The sequence below is a fragment of the Ursus maritimus genome, unplaced genomic scaffold (assembly GCF_017311325.1).
Source record: "Ursus maritimus isolate PB19 unplaced genomic scaffold, ASM1731132v1 scaffold_15, whole genome shotgun sequence".
NCBI lineage: Eukaryota > Metazoa > Chordata > Mammalia > Carnivora > Ursidae > Ursus > Ursus maritimus.
This window is the reverse complement of record NW_024423897.1, coordinates 32,840,651-32,855,980: the sequence shown is the minus strand read 5'-3', so window position 1 is coordinate 32,855,980 and position 15,330 is coordinate 32,840,651. Positions and strand designations below refer to the sequence as shown.

The window sequence follows — 15,330 nt, the reverse complement described above, 5'->3', positions numbered from 1 at the left end:
TTATCACACAACAACTATAACTACTTGTTTACCCATTTAACTGTAATCTAGATTACCAGGGACATAATAACTTCCTTCTTATAGAGTCCATGTGAGAAGAGAGGTGTTATTTCCAATATAACATGTTAGAATACAGTAGGCTAAAGTTTCTCTCTTTACAGAGTGTTTGTCAGAAGTCAAAAGACTCAAGAGACTTAACCAGACTCTCTAACAGCTCTAATACATGCCCAAATAAGAGCAATAAAACAGGATATTCTTCATTGGGTCTTTAGAGATGAACTCTTGAACTCTCAATACTTACTCTTGACAAGGATTTTTAACTGATGCTCGGATCAGCCTAGAGTGCAATGGGAAAGAGAAACCACGAGTGTTCCTTTTCTCATGAGGCACGTGATGTGCACTTCAGGCTACCACAGGGCAGTGGGCTATCACTAACACTCAAGACTTGGATAACAACTGTACTAACCCTAACCTTTCCAATTTTAGTGGACCTTAATGGGCTATTTCTACAATGATTTATTGCTGAAGATAATTCACAGCCCACACAATTCTTCAGTGTCTGAGGAATTATGACTTCGTTCTTCAGCTTTAATTAGCTGGCAAGGAAGGAGGGTTAATGACATTGGTACACATTCTTTGCAGCTATAACTAGTTTGTCCTGACGGAAGATGTACAAAAAGAGACTTTATCAGATCTCAGTTAAAAAACAATTAGCCAAAAGCACAGAGGAGATGTTCTGGAAGTGCTAGGTAGTTGGGGCTTGGATTAAAATAGTTAATGCAATGAATTGCCCTTAATCTTTGGTTGTAGTTTTCTGAGACACTGTGATAAATTTGTCTAATCCCTTAAAATTATAACCCTAATGGTAAGAATCCTGATTTTTCAATCCGTGAGTAGAAGGTTTATGCATACACCTGAACCTGTTAATGGATGGAGAATTTGAGTATTCCCCACTCTTGCATGCCAGGTAGAGCCTGATTCAAGGTCCCTACTCTTGCATTCTCTAGTTGGCACTTCTTAGGACAAAACCTAGGGACATCATGGTTTTCTCAAAGAATAGTCCTATAAATTGCCTATTTCTATGAAAAAGATATTGGTAAGTGTCAGAATCTACAGCCATGGAAAAGAATGCAGAAAATGGCAAAGAAACCTTCTCTCTTTTTGAACTTGGAGAGAGTGTGTGCTCTGTATATAAAGAAAGAAGTATGCAATACCACTAAATGTATTTTGATTTAGCATATCCTGGAATTATGGAAGCCAACCCACTAAAGTGTTGCCAAATTCTGGAGACTTACTGAGCCTTTTTTGCAACTGTTTTGGTAGTAAGTATGTAGTCCTGATAAGACTAGCATTATGAAAATTATATCAAAATTGCTATACTATATATTCTGTGCAAAAGGAATAACATCTGTTTTCTTTTTACTTCTGGATCTTTAATCCTTAGCAATACCTGGAACATAGTCAGTACCCAATGTGTGTATGTACACATACTATAAATAGAAATATACATATATAAAAGTTGTTGCTGACTTATTTTTTTTTACTTATTTATTTGTAACATTCAAAGTGGAGGACGGACATAGTACTTTACATTTTACAAAGTGCTTTTCACACATACTCAAATTTACACTTCATTGAAAAATTGCTATAGAGCATGCCTACTCCCTGAAACTTCAAGAGACCCAATTACGCAACAAGAAATAGAACTTGGAAGTATGCAATTGTGGCTCAGCAGNNNAGCAGGAATTTCCTTGGAAATTCCTGGAAATAGGGTGGATCCTTGAATAATGAAGTTCTACACCTCCATCATTCTCATCATTCCCACCATCTTCAGTTCCAAAGAGTGTAGGTAAACTACAGTTGGGAATCCTCTGAACTCAGAGATTTTCAGTCTACCGATAAGCTCACCAAACTTTGGGCATGTTTTTGGTAGGCATAAAAGGAGGCGATGGAGAGCCATGTCCACTCATTTGTAGCCTTGATTTGGTATATATCTTTAATTGTATGTTTCTGCTTTGGTTGTAAACCAAAGAGGAAATGACCCTGTATCTGAGTGATCATTCCATCCAGTCCTCAAACCTAAATTAGCTTTTGTGGTCTGGCCTGGTTCAAGTGCCCAAAGTATTCTAATGTGGATGGCTTCTGTTTTGACTTAACTTATAAAACTATATATTTATAGTATCTTTAGGACAACAAAGTTTTATTTTGCATATTTGATGCAAAGAGTCCTTGAATTATCATTATTGAATATTTATGGAGCATCTTTTACAACCAAGTCATTCCTGTGAGGAATTATGAAGAAGAGAAATGAAGAATGTAGTTGTTATGGGCTGAGCGGTGTCCCCTCACTTCCAGAATTCATATGTTAAAGTCTTAACTGAGCCGCTATACCTCAGAATGTGATTATGGTTTGGAAATAGAGGCTTTGCAGAGGTTAAGTAAGTTAAAATGAGATCACTAGAGTGGGCTCTAATCCAGTATGAGTGGTGTTCTTATCAAATTTGTACACAGAAGATTTGGACATAGACACACTCTGTATGTACAGAGGAAAGACAATGGGAAAACACAGGGGGAAAAGTGTCCGTCTACAAGCCTAAAAAAGAGACCTAGAATAGATCTACCTTTCATGACCTTCAGAAGAAGTCAACCTTGTTGACACCTTGATCTTGGACTTCTAGCTTTCAGAACTGTGAGAAAATAAATTACTGTTGTTTAAGCCTCCAGCTTGTGTACTTCGTTATGGCAGCCCGAGCTAAGTAATACCACTTCACTTAACGATTCTCATTCACTAAGATCTTACACTTATTTCTATACCCATGGATATGAGATGAAAATAAATAAAATTTAGGGTACTTCACATTTTAAATACACATATCATGAAACAGCTTGTATTTCTTATAGCATCCTTCCCGTAGCATGAGAGGATTGGGTTGTTTTGTTTTGTTTTGCTGTTTATTGGTTCTTTCGGTTACCAATCAGAAGATGATTTACAGAATGACTTTATTTTTACGTGCAAAACATGCTTAACACAATTTTTGGAACACGTAATTCAATAAGTGTTATTCCCTTTCTGCTCTGTTTCTCTACTGCATGGTTTCCCAAAACGTCAGTGCATAGGTAGAACCTGGGAAAAATCAAGTAGCTAATATAAATTATCTGGAAGCTCTTGTTAATTTTTCCCTTCAGTGACCCTGTTCATCATTTTGGTAAGCTCTTTCCAAATAACTAATGTTCTTAGATTTAGTTACCAAGCCATGGATCTAGCCACTGAGCTGCTATTAGTTCCAAGTCACATTGTTCTTGACCTTTCACTTGTTTGCCAAAAGTTACATGTCCTGGTGCCCATTTTTTTCAGGGATATGCTCTCCTATCTTAAATGGTAAATCAGCCATCTTATAAAAGGTACTTCATTCCCTAGATAATTATAACTGAATGCATACTGTAATTCTCATGTAATATAAAAAATGACTTATTCTAGTTCTATCCATAATGGTAAAAAAGAATATTTTGTAGTTAACTGATCCTTTGCTATTTATAATATCACATTCATATTCAGTTAACATTTTTCTGAATACCTGTTATGTATCAGACACAGAATTTTCCTACCCATTCCACATATGTATTGCAATCCCCATTTTACAAGGGGAAAAAAAAGCTTTAAAGAGATGTAATAATCTGCCCTAAACCACAGTTGATAAATAGTGACACTGATATTCAAATATTCAAATCCAAATTCTGACCCAGTTCCATTTTTGTTGTTATTTACTACTGTCTCCCATTTTGATATCTTAATATGCTTACAAATGTTAGTGGAAAGAAGTCAGGGGAAAGAAAGGAGAAGATACTGAAACCAAGCATTTATTTTCTTTTCTATATTCCATTCCCTGTTTTGTATTTGCATGTCTGGGGAGAAACACAAAAATTGTTTTTTTTGTTGTTGTTGTTGCCTAAGAATGTGGCAAGAAATAGCAGGCATCAGAATGGCTCTAGTTATAAACAAGAGGTCCTCGGCGCTCCCCTAGGATAAATGCTGTTTAAAGTACACATCAACATAATATGGGAAAAGGATTCTAAAAACAGAGACACCTATTTAAATCCTTCAGTCAAACAAATATTTCATCTCAAGACTTTGCTTACTTGGAAGAATAAGCAGACTTACTTAAACAGGCTATGTGTTCTAAAAAAATAAAAGAAAACTTGTGCACAGAATTTCCCTCTGAGCACAACTTATTGATTTTTCTAGATGTCATCCCGAAGGAAGCAAAAATTATTACAACTCGAGAGCAAAAGCATTCCTGACAAATGGGAGCTTCTAGCTTTAGGTTGGGAAAACTATCTTACCACATCCGAGCTGAATAACAGAACAAGTCAGCAAGACTTACACCCAGTTATCTTTTTTTTTTTTAATTTATATGAAAAAAAAAAACCCTCTTCTAGGAAAAAAATATCTATTCAGAAATCCTCTGAAAGGATTTCGATTTTATAATCTAAACTTCAAAGGACAATTCCAAAGAGAAGAGGAATGTGTCCCCCAAAAAGAAGAAAAAAAGAGTATCTTTGCAGTTCAAAATAAATTGTTTAGGAAAATGATAAACTTCAACCAACAAAATTTCATAAAACATTTTCACAACTAACAGCTAATCTAGGGAAGATCAGGATTTAAAAAATGTGTGTTCTGGTTTAGGTCTAGTAGCTGTGTGCCTGGGGCCTCAGAGTGATCACCTCTATTTTCGATAGGGTGGACAAAAATAACCGTTTTACTACTAAAACCATTTTTTAAATAAAATCCTACATGGCTGTCTATAAATATTTAAAATATGTATTATATAGATATCTTTTTAATTTTCATTTATGTGTATGTTTTTCATCTTCTGTTTTTATATAGATGCACAGTTGCTTTGTCTAGAACGGGATTGCAGGTGTTAAGCCTACCTGCTCCTCTTTCCTCTCAGGCTCCCAAGAGATTACTGATGACCACAGTTTGGAAACCTCTCAACCTTGAGCACTCCTCAGTATCTTTTAGGTATAGAAATTACCTTTGCATGGCGCAAATGTGCAGCCAGGCAATATGTTAGCAAATAAGTGAACTTTAGTAAGAAGACCACACATATATCAGGCATAGCAAGAACATTTAATTCAAGTGCGAAGGGATGCCTGGGTGATTCAGTCAGTTAAGCGTGGGACTCTTGATTTCTACTCAGGTCGTGATCTCAGGGTCTTGGGAGTAAGCCCAGTGTTGGGCTCTGCGTTGAGCATGGAGACTGCTTAAGATTCTCTCTCTCCTTTTACCTCTGCCCCTCCCATGCTCATGCTCCCAACCTAAAAAAATAAATAACAGATCATTCTAGTGCTAATTCTTTCTGTTACTAGTTACTACATGATACCACCGGATTAAGAGTAATGAGAACACTTTCGGAGTTCTGTGCATCTACAAGCCCAAGTTGTTACATCTGTGCACACATTCACACATTTGTGATGCCAGCATAGTCAAGTGTACGTACTATATTTAAAAGTTCCCATGAACAGAAAAATGTGGTGACAATAATATTACAAAATTATAACTGAATAGTTTTCTATTCTGTTCTATTAGCAAAAGTATAGTTACGAAAAGTCATGACTTCGGATGATTAAGTTTGAATTGTTCTCGTTCTTCCCGGAAGGAGAAAATAGTTCTGCGTAAAGAAATCTGATTAGGGGCGCCAGGGTGGCTCAGTCCACCAAACGTCTGCCTTCAGCTCAGGTCATGATCCTGGGGTCCTGGGATGGAGCCCTCAAGGCAGGCTCCCTGCTCCTGGGGTAGTCTGCCTCTCCCTCTCCCTTTGCCCCTCCCCCTGCTGTGCTCACCCACTGCGCGCATGCTCTCTCTCTCTCTCTAATAAACAAAATCTTTTTTTAAAAAAAGAAATCTGATTAAATGGTAAGAGAAAAAAGTCCAATATTAGAGACCAAAGGGATGCAGCCAGAAGAAGAAAAAAAAAGTGGGCTCCAGAGCCCACTAGAGCACCAACTGCGTAACTCAGTCCCGGTTCCTGGATAATTCATTGATGACTTCGCTCACGGAGAGTATTTTCAGTGATATCCCTTGAAAGAGACAACAAATCATTATAGAAAGATGACAAACTTTGGGATTAAGTTCTCTGGGTTGAAATCCCAACTCAGTTATTTACTACAAATGTACTCACTCTCGATTTTTTCATAATAAAATGATGATTGTATCAACTATCTAGTTGGGTTGTTGAGAATATCAAAAATACCACAAGGAAAATGCCTGCCACGTGGTAGATAAATGGTAGCTAATATCATTGGTCTTACTTAACATGGTCTTGAAAAATGTTGAACAGAAATCTATTTCAATTGATTAATGGTAAATTTGAAAATGAGAGTGAAAGGATGTAAACATATCTTGTGTAATATTCATTGTCTATTTAGCATTGACTACTGAGTCTCTTCCCCCCCATACCTGTTACTGATCTAAACCCCCCCATTCCCAGACAAGGAGGATTTTGGAAAAAAGAGGGCTTAGCAAACAAAAGAGAATACAAAAGAGACCAGGCCCTGTAAATTAAACTGCTGAGAAATGCCAACCTTATTCTCTGTCTTATTTCTTACACTATGCTTTAAAAAGTAATAAATTGGGGCACGTGGGTGGTGTAGTTGGTTAAGCGTCTGCCTTCAGCTCAGGTCATGATGCCAGGGTCCTGGGACTGAGCCCTACATCAGGCTCCCTGACTTCTCCCTCTCCCGCTCCCCCTGCTTGTGCTGTCTCTCCCTCTCTGTCAAATAAATAAATAAAATCTTTTTTTTTTTTTAAAGTAACACATTGTTTATTATGAAATTTGTTTCCTGGTTGAAAGAGAAGGATCTCTACTCTCAACATGCATAAATTTAGGGTTGGGAACTAGATGTGAAATCTTTAATCTTCTTGTGAAATATTTCATCATGATACTTTGACAATTAAAAGGTTACCTCAGGCCAGGGGGCAGGCAGGGAGGCAATACAATTCTTGTCAGTTATCAATGCTACTTAAATAGTTATTTTTTATCAATCCTACATTTAGATAGTTGATTTCAGTCAAACTTCTCAGATGTGCAATTTAGAGTTATTCCTGAAATCTCCTATGGAGTGAGGGGAGGGTGATAGACATTTATGAAAAAAATAAAACTGAAACGGGGCTTTAACTAATTTTCCTGAACAGAGCTGAAAAACGTAGGGTATTCTCAAGTTTATAGAAGAGTGTCCTTCCCCAAAGTAGTGCTTCTGTTCTCCCAGGATGTGTCCCCATGGAAGTCCTAGGGCTCACTTCACACATCCTAAGCCCCAAATGGAAGGAGACCCCAGTAGAGGCTTTTTCAGGCATCTACTCCTCTCCCTCGTTTCTGGTTAGGAACATCTTTCTGATCCCTTAATTCTTTTGATTACATTCTATCTCTTACAAATTCCACCTTTCTGCTCAAAATATTCAGTGGAAAATTGGGAAGAGTCCCTTTAGAATATATGAATCCATAGTCTAGAAATACCCTTTCACATGGGATTTTCATGCATTTGGTGTTGTTCTTTGAATGTACGAAGGGACACTACTTATGGCTATCAGTATGGATGGAATGTCCCAGAATGTGTGGGTCCGGCCACTGATGGAAGATCCCACAGCTGCATACTAAGGAGCCCTCATTTCATACAGAGCACACACCTATTTCCACTTGCTTAGAAAAAGCTGTTACCACCACTCGTCGTTGCCTACTTGTTTGCTGTCACCTAAATTGGACTTTCAGAGAAATCCTCCAAAAAAAAAAAAATACACTGCAAAATTGTCCTTCAATAAAAGTTTTCTATTGACTATCCCGGAACTGGGTGGTTTCATCAGTTGTGCTAAGGGTCTCACCACCTCTCTGATTTTGAAAACTCTTTCCTAAAAAGAGGTGTGTTGGGGAACAATGCAAATTGGCCAGTTTATCTTAAAGTTGGGGGTTTAGCTCTTGCTTTTTTTTTAGTTTGGCAAAATGAGTGACTTTTTATTTACCACTGCATGTATCAAGATTACAATAAAAACACTCGTGATACCATCCGAACAAAAGCAATGACTTATTGGCAATAGCAATGAACAGAATATTGACAGTCTCTGAGGAGAATCAAGCAATTACCCAGGAGCTATAAACCTGATCGCAGTGTGGTCTTCTGCTGTCTTTTGTGGCTTTCTCCTTTTTTGCCAACTACTGGTTTAAAGTCGTTCATATTTGTTGTTTGGACTGCACTACCAATAAAGGTAAGATATGAAATTGTTGTTTCTTCACCTTGATTGGACCAAACAACTATAGTTACACTGTTAAGATTAATAATAATGAAGTGCGACTATGCCATCTTCTTTAATATTATCCTCCATTAGTTCCAGAGCTTGAGTTGGTCACCTCTTTCTGCTTCTTCAAAACCCATAGATTGGGGTGGATTGATAAGATTTTTTTTACATATTTAGGCCCCTGACCATTAACTGGCCCTTGCAATCTCACTGAATAGAGTTTACCAGCTGATTAAATGCTCGGGTAATAAGTAGCTGTTCATCACAATCAGATTCCAAGGTCATGCCTTTTTGGAAACAGTATCAAACCCATGCTCTTTGCTTTCATTAAGACATGAGCAGCATGTTAATAGGAGACGTTAAACCCACACAGCTCTTTGGATTCCCACAGCATCGCTCCTTGATATTGGTCAATTCTCACTCTGTTTCGAAAAAACCAGGATTATGGATGTTGCTGATATATTGTTGGTGGCAGCTCTTCCCTGACATTGATGCACACCTACTTCCAGGAAAACTGCCTGTGGATACTCGTTAGCTTGTAGAACTGAATGCTGCCCCCTCGCGTGGTGAATGTGACGAGGGTGAGTGTGGAGCCCCTGCTGCACAGCTCAGCCTGCAAATCCGGGTAGTTGCTGACCGGCTACTCTGCCACATTTCTCAGAGATCCCGGCGGGGCAGCCACCATGCCACCAGCTTCAAAACTGAAGGAGAGGAAGACCCAGGAGAGGAAGGGAGCAGGCTCCTAAAGGCCAAGGCCTGAACAGAGGAGGTGACAACAAGGCAGTCTTTTTCTGGACTCTGTGCAGAGTTTACCAGGAAGCAGAACTGCTGAAAGGGAGGGGGTGGGAGAGGAGAGGGGAGAAGGGAGGGAAGGAAAGGCACGTGGCACCCAGCTGGGTTTACCTATTGTTTTTAGCATCTCCTTTGCAAAGTCTGATTGTAACCATCCCAATGCTTCAGGGGGTATGGCAAGGGTGTGGTAAGCAGAATAATGGTCCCCAAAGGTGGCCACACCCTAATCCCTGAAACCTCTGTATATGTCACCTTACATAGCAAGAGACTTTGCAGATGTGATTAAATTAAGGATTTTGAGATGGAGAGATTATTCTGGATTATTCGGATGGGCCCTCTGTAATCATAAGGGTCCTTATAAGTGAAAGAGGTCAGGGGGGAAAGTCAGAGTCAGAGAAGCAAAGGTCTTGGAGTGATACAATTTCTGGAGTTGCAGATGGAAGGGAGTTATAAGCCAAGGAATGCAGGCAGTTTCCAGAAACTGAAAAAGGCAAAGAACAGACTCTCTCCTAGAGCCTCTAGAAGGAATGCAGTCCCCCCTGCATCTTGTATGTTCCTAGTCTTGCCTGCTCCCTCAACCTAGTGCCTAGCAAAGACCCTGCCATTTGGTTAGAGCCTATAATTATCTGTGAATGAATAAAGAAATTCTATCCCCAAGTTTTGTCAGATCAGAGGCTCCAATACTCCTCACTAGTATCTTCATTCAACAAGGTCCATATTTTGAGCCATCTACAAATTCAGAACCCCAATATGTATGTCAACATTTCTGCCTTCCATCTTATCATTTCCACTACTTGGGCCTAGTCTTATCCCTCATTCCACTGATCACTGTGCACTGCAGATGGCAATACACATATTTCAGTATCAATGATGATGATAATATTAACCGAGATTGTGTGAGTAAGTGTGATTTTACCAATCATCAGATAAAGAAAAAAGAAATGGAATGAATCAGTCAAGATCCAACCAGAAAAAGATACTCATTCCAAATATTTAAAATGGGAGTGACATTGGTTTAACAGATAGACCTGGGACTCCAAGCAAGAGGAAAATGTGGTAACCCTGAGATTAGAAATAGCAGAAGCTCCCACTACACATAGACTGAGACCAAGGGAATAGATGGGGTTATTGGAACCCAAAGAGCTTGGCTGACCTGGAGGAAGCCAGGAGGGCCTATTAGGTGGGAGCTGGAAGCAGGGAGAGCACAGGTACAGGTAGATATGTTGTTTGATGCAAAGAGTGAGGTGAAGAAATGTCTTGGACAATAACATTGTATGTCAACTATACTTTAATTGCAAAAATTAAAAACATATACATACACACAAAAATAATACTGAGGAAAGAAGACAGATGGACAGGAAGGAAGGAAGGGAGAGAGGAGGAAAGAAGGAAAGAAGGAAGGAAGGAAGCAAGCCAAGAAGGAAGGAAAGACGGGCGAGCCTTGGACTCTCCCTTCTCTCACCTCCAATCTCCTGATGGTGGTAGCCAAATCCACCCAGAAGCTATCTGACACAGGAATAAGGAAGATCATCTTGGACCCCCCCTAAAATACATGGGGTTGAGCATGGGGTTGGAGGGATCAGAGGGGAGGTAGAATAAGGTTTGACTCTGAGTTCCAACCCTCCAAGGAACAGCATGCAGAAGAAAGGGATTTCAACTTCTTATATGAAAGCATTTAGTAAATACCTAGAATCTAATTATCTCTTAAGTGTTTTGTAATACACCTTTAGTAAAACATTTAAAATAATCTTAATTACTATCATCTATAACAGAGTCTGAAAAAACTGTGATAAATGAATGTAAAACCTGAGTTCCAAGGAATACCTCATACACTATTTAAAGCAATCATAATAATCTGTTATTAAATAATGTCAAGTGGAAACTAGTTTAGAATGCTCTGTATTTCTAATTTGCATTCTGTGCTAGGACATATATCTCCTAAGATAAGCATAAGAGAAGTGTAAACCATGCCAGCTCAGAAAAAAAAAAAAAAAAGAAAGAAAGAAAAAAAGAAAGAAACTGAGCCAACATCAGTGGACAGACACGTATTTTCCAAGAGGTGTACGTAAACTGTGGGCTGATTTTTCTGTTGAAGACAATATAAACTGTCATTTGACCATGAAGAACTGGAAATAACACCTAGAGCTAAAAAGATAAGAAAAAAAATTAAGTAATGCCATGGAATGTGTATAGGCTAGAGTGACATAAAGTTTGCCAATTGTCATGTTTTAAGCGAACAGGAATTTTCCTATGAGCTTAGAGCAGTAGATTACTGAAATCAAAACATCTTATGGGTTTTTCTATATTTTCTTTTTCTTCCCTGCTTTTTTTGGGGTGCGGGGAACCCATCATCTCATGATTTATGACCTAAATCTCAGAACTTTAACTCCCATGCCAGCTAGACAGTAGGATAAGTCATTTTGTTATGACTAATTAGCTATTTATCCTTTGAAAATATTAAGCTTATGCTGGGTAGACTTAATTTATGTTATGATTGAAATGTTCATGACAGTTCATTGTTCAGAGTTGAAAGAACATTTTTTAAAAGGCAATATGTTAGTCAATAAAATAATTAAAAGATTTGCGCTGTGAAAACCATGCTGGTTTTTTCTTTCTCAACTCCCTCCTGATAATTTCACCATTCCTGATTTCCAAATTCTGGAACCAACCATTTAAATTGTGCTGCTTTTCCCCCTTTATCCTTAAAAGTCCAACACTAAGCTACTGTCCTCAATTCAGTCACAACTTTTGCTCACCAAAACCCACAGCCGTTCTTTTAGACCACAATGGAATTTGGTCTCTGTTAATACTGCGGCACTTGCTAGCTCCTATCCACTGATACAATTCTGTCCATATTTTATTCCTACAGATTCCTAAGCATTTGAACATATTTGTTCCTACGTTAGTTATGAGCCCTTTGAAAGTATAGACAATGGCTTATTTTATCTGACATGGGAACCAACATATATTAAATGACAGCCTCTCCCAATGTATACTTATCCTTTCATGTTCTCTCATTATTTCTTTCCTTGTGTTATTTTCCACCCCCACTCATTTTAAAAAGAAAATTATACCCCTTGCCTAGCTCTGAATATATGGCTAGATCTGGAATTTCTTTATAAGAGTAATTTAGGGGGCACCTGGGTGGCTCAGTCAGTTAAGTGTCTGCCTTCGGCTCAGGTCATGATCTCGGGGTCCTGGGATTGAGCCCTGCACTGGGCTGCCTGCTCAGTGGGGAATCTGCTTCTTCCTCTGCCCCCACCCCCTGCTCGTGCTCTCTCTGTCAAATAAATAAATAAAATCTTTATTTTTAAAGAGCAATTTAGTTGTAGATAAGTCCCTTGGACACCTATCATTCCCAACCAAGGATGTCAGGACCAGATAAAACTTCTTCAAAGTCACAAAACATCATAGTTACATTTTTTAGCTTGTTCAGTTCTATAAATATTTTTAATCGAAAATGATGGATACAAGAAACACAAAGATAAGTATGACATGACTCCTGCCTTCAAGTGGTTCGTTTTTAGTGGGAAAGAGAGCAAGTGAGCAAATGCAATATGCCTGGTGTTATGGGCTGAATTGTGTGCCCCACCCCAAATTCATATGTTGACGTCCTAACCCCAAATACCTCAGAATGTGACTGTATTTGCAGATACGGTCTTTAAAATACAGTAATGAAGCTAAAATAAAGTTGTTATGGTGAGCCCTCGTCCAATCTGATTTGTATTATAAGGAGAAAATCTGGACACACAGAGAGACACCAGGGATGCATGAACACAGAGAAGAGGCTGTGTGAGGACGAAACAAGAAGACGGCCATCGACAAACTAAGGGAAGAGGCTTCAATGGAAACCAAACCTCCTAACACCTTGATCTTGGTCATCCAGTCTCTGGAACTGTTAGTAAATAAGTTTCTGTTGTTTAGGCACCACATCTATGGTATGTGGTCATAGCAGCGCTAGGAAACACATACATTTGGTGAGTCCCACATGGCTGTCAGCGTAAGACGGCGTCAGAACAAACAGAAGGGGGCCTCACATAGTCTGCAGTGTCATACAAAAGCCATGAAGAAACTTTCCTCAATACTGTACTCCACATTATCTGAGCGCTCTCTGAGGACCATCGCCGGATGTCAGTGGACGTCAATCTCTGTGTACATGTACAAATACACAAATATACTGTAATTCGGACTGGTGATTTCCAAGATAATGAGCTAATGATAGCCAGGAGCAGAAAACTCAAATGCCTATTAGGTTTGGCTCACGGCAGTTAGAATCTGAATGTATGGCCAGGATTGCCGACATCGAGAGTACATGGGTAACTGCAAGGTCTTAATGAAAGTTACAACACAGAAAGGTGCAGTAATCATTTTGGGGTTCTTTTTGCTGATCAGTTCTGCAACAAACAGGGTGGTTCTTTAAACAGCTGCCACTGGAGTGGTATTTTTCTGGCTGCTGCCCAATGTGCCTTATAATTCCTCTGATACTTAACACTCAATTTACCCCCAGTGAAATAAGGGGGCAGTGCTATTGGTACAGAGGGCAAGTGAGGAGGACCTTCCAGCTCGAGGTAGTTTCTCTCAGCCCTAGAACTCAATTTTAGAGAGACCCTGAGTCCCATAAGTAATTGTGCCCTCACGGGAAAGGGGCAAGGAGATGACAGAGACTTTATGCTGCCTAGTAGCAGCGCAAAGGCTTTACGGTAAGTGGTCAACACCATTAGAAAGAAAGCAAAACACACCTTCAGCACCCTCTGTTCTCCCTTCGTCTGGCTCCTAAATTCTTTGGCACCTGCTCCCAGGTGCCCAAGTCATCTTTCCTGCTGTCTAACTTTGCAGAACTCCTGCACCTGCCACCAGTCTGCCTGGTGCTAGAAAATAATGTCTGCTAGAAAGTACTTTGCTTTACTAGAAAATACTTAATCTGATAAAACTAATGTGTAATAAGGTGTTTATGGTGAATATTTGTAAGGCACCATTGCAGCAGAAACATGAAAATTCAAAGATGTGTTACAGAACTGTGAGTGTTGAGATCAAGGATCACCAACTCAGGGGAGAGGCAAGAAGTATGAGTGAATAAGGCAGCTGGGTGGGGAGCAGTGAAGGAAAACAATGTTCCATCTAAATGGACACAGTTGTTACTCATCCCTGTGTAATTATTGTCAGGCTAGACTGTGGCCTATAGTTGCCACGTGTTGCCGTCTGTCCTTTTTTTTTTTAATCTCTCACTTTTAGTAGTAGCAATCATGTAAACTATTAACTCTAAGTGAACCAAACAAATATATGTACAGGACAAAACAGCCTCATGGACCAACATTAATCTATAATTGGAGATATTTTAAGACACCTATTTCTTCGAATGAAAATAACACCAGCCTTTGTTCTCAGAAGTCAATGAGCATTTTGCACAAGGAGGATTAAGTAAGCGGGGTAGAGAAGTGAGAAGTCTGGAGAATTCGTTTATAGTTTTCTATAGTCTACTCACCAAATGTGTGGCATCATGGAGGTTCCTTGTCCTTTCTTTTTTTTTTTTTTTTTTGGTAGCTTAAATTTATTTTATTTTATTTATTTTATATAATAATAATTTTTTATTATATTATGTTAGTCACCATACAGTACATCCTTAGTTTCTGATGTAAAGTTCCATGATTCATTACTTGCGTATAACACCCAGTGCTCCATGCAATATGTGCCCTCCTTAATATCCATCACCGGCCTATCCTGTTCCCCCACCCCCCTCCCTCCTGAAGCCCTCTGTTTGTTTCCCAGAGTCCTTGTCCTTTCTGAATTTGAACTTTATTTTTTTATAAAATGGAAGGTTTCTTGTGACCTTATGCGATCCTTTGATTCTAACTATGTCACTGTAAACTTTCTGCTCAATATAGTTTGTGAATTTTTATTTCAATTTATGAAAGATAATCTAATAGGTTAAATCTTTACAAAATATTAAATATATCTTTATCTTGTTGAGATTTTTAAGATATATAGTCAGACTCAAAACCAAAATCACTACCTCAATGGACATTGTTAGAAGAAGAGGCGGAGAAGGATATGGTGGGGAGGAAACAAAGATTCACAATCAAACCACCCACCTAACACCTGCACCTGAAGTAGCCAAGTAGAAACAACTGAAAACCAGTAGATGTAGAGAAATAGGTGCAGAAAAAAACAGTTAAAAAGAAAGACCTCGAACAATCTTATAAACTAAAATTCCATACTACACGAGGAAAATCAAGGTCATGAAAGATAGG

General features: G+C 38.8%; 1 pseudogene; it reads right to left on the bottom strand.

Annotated features, from left to right (window-relative positions):
- Positions 1-8,145: 8,145 nt before the first annotated feature.
- On the bottom strand, positions 8,146-10,613 carry LOC121102780 (annotated as a pseudogene).
- Between the last annotated feature and the right edge of the window lie 4,717 nt (positions 10,614-15,330).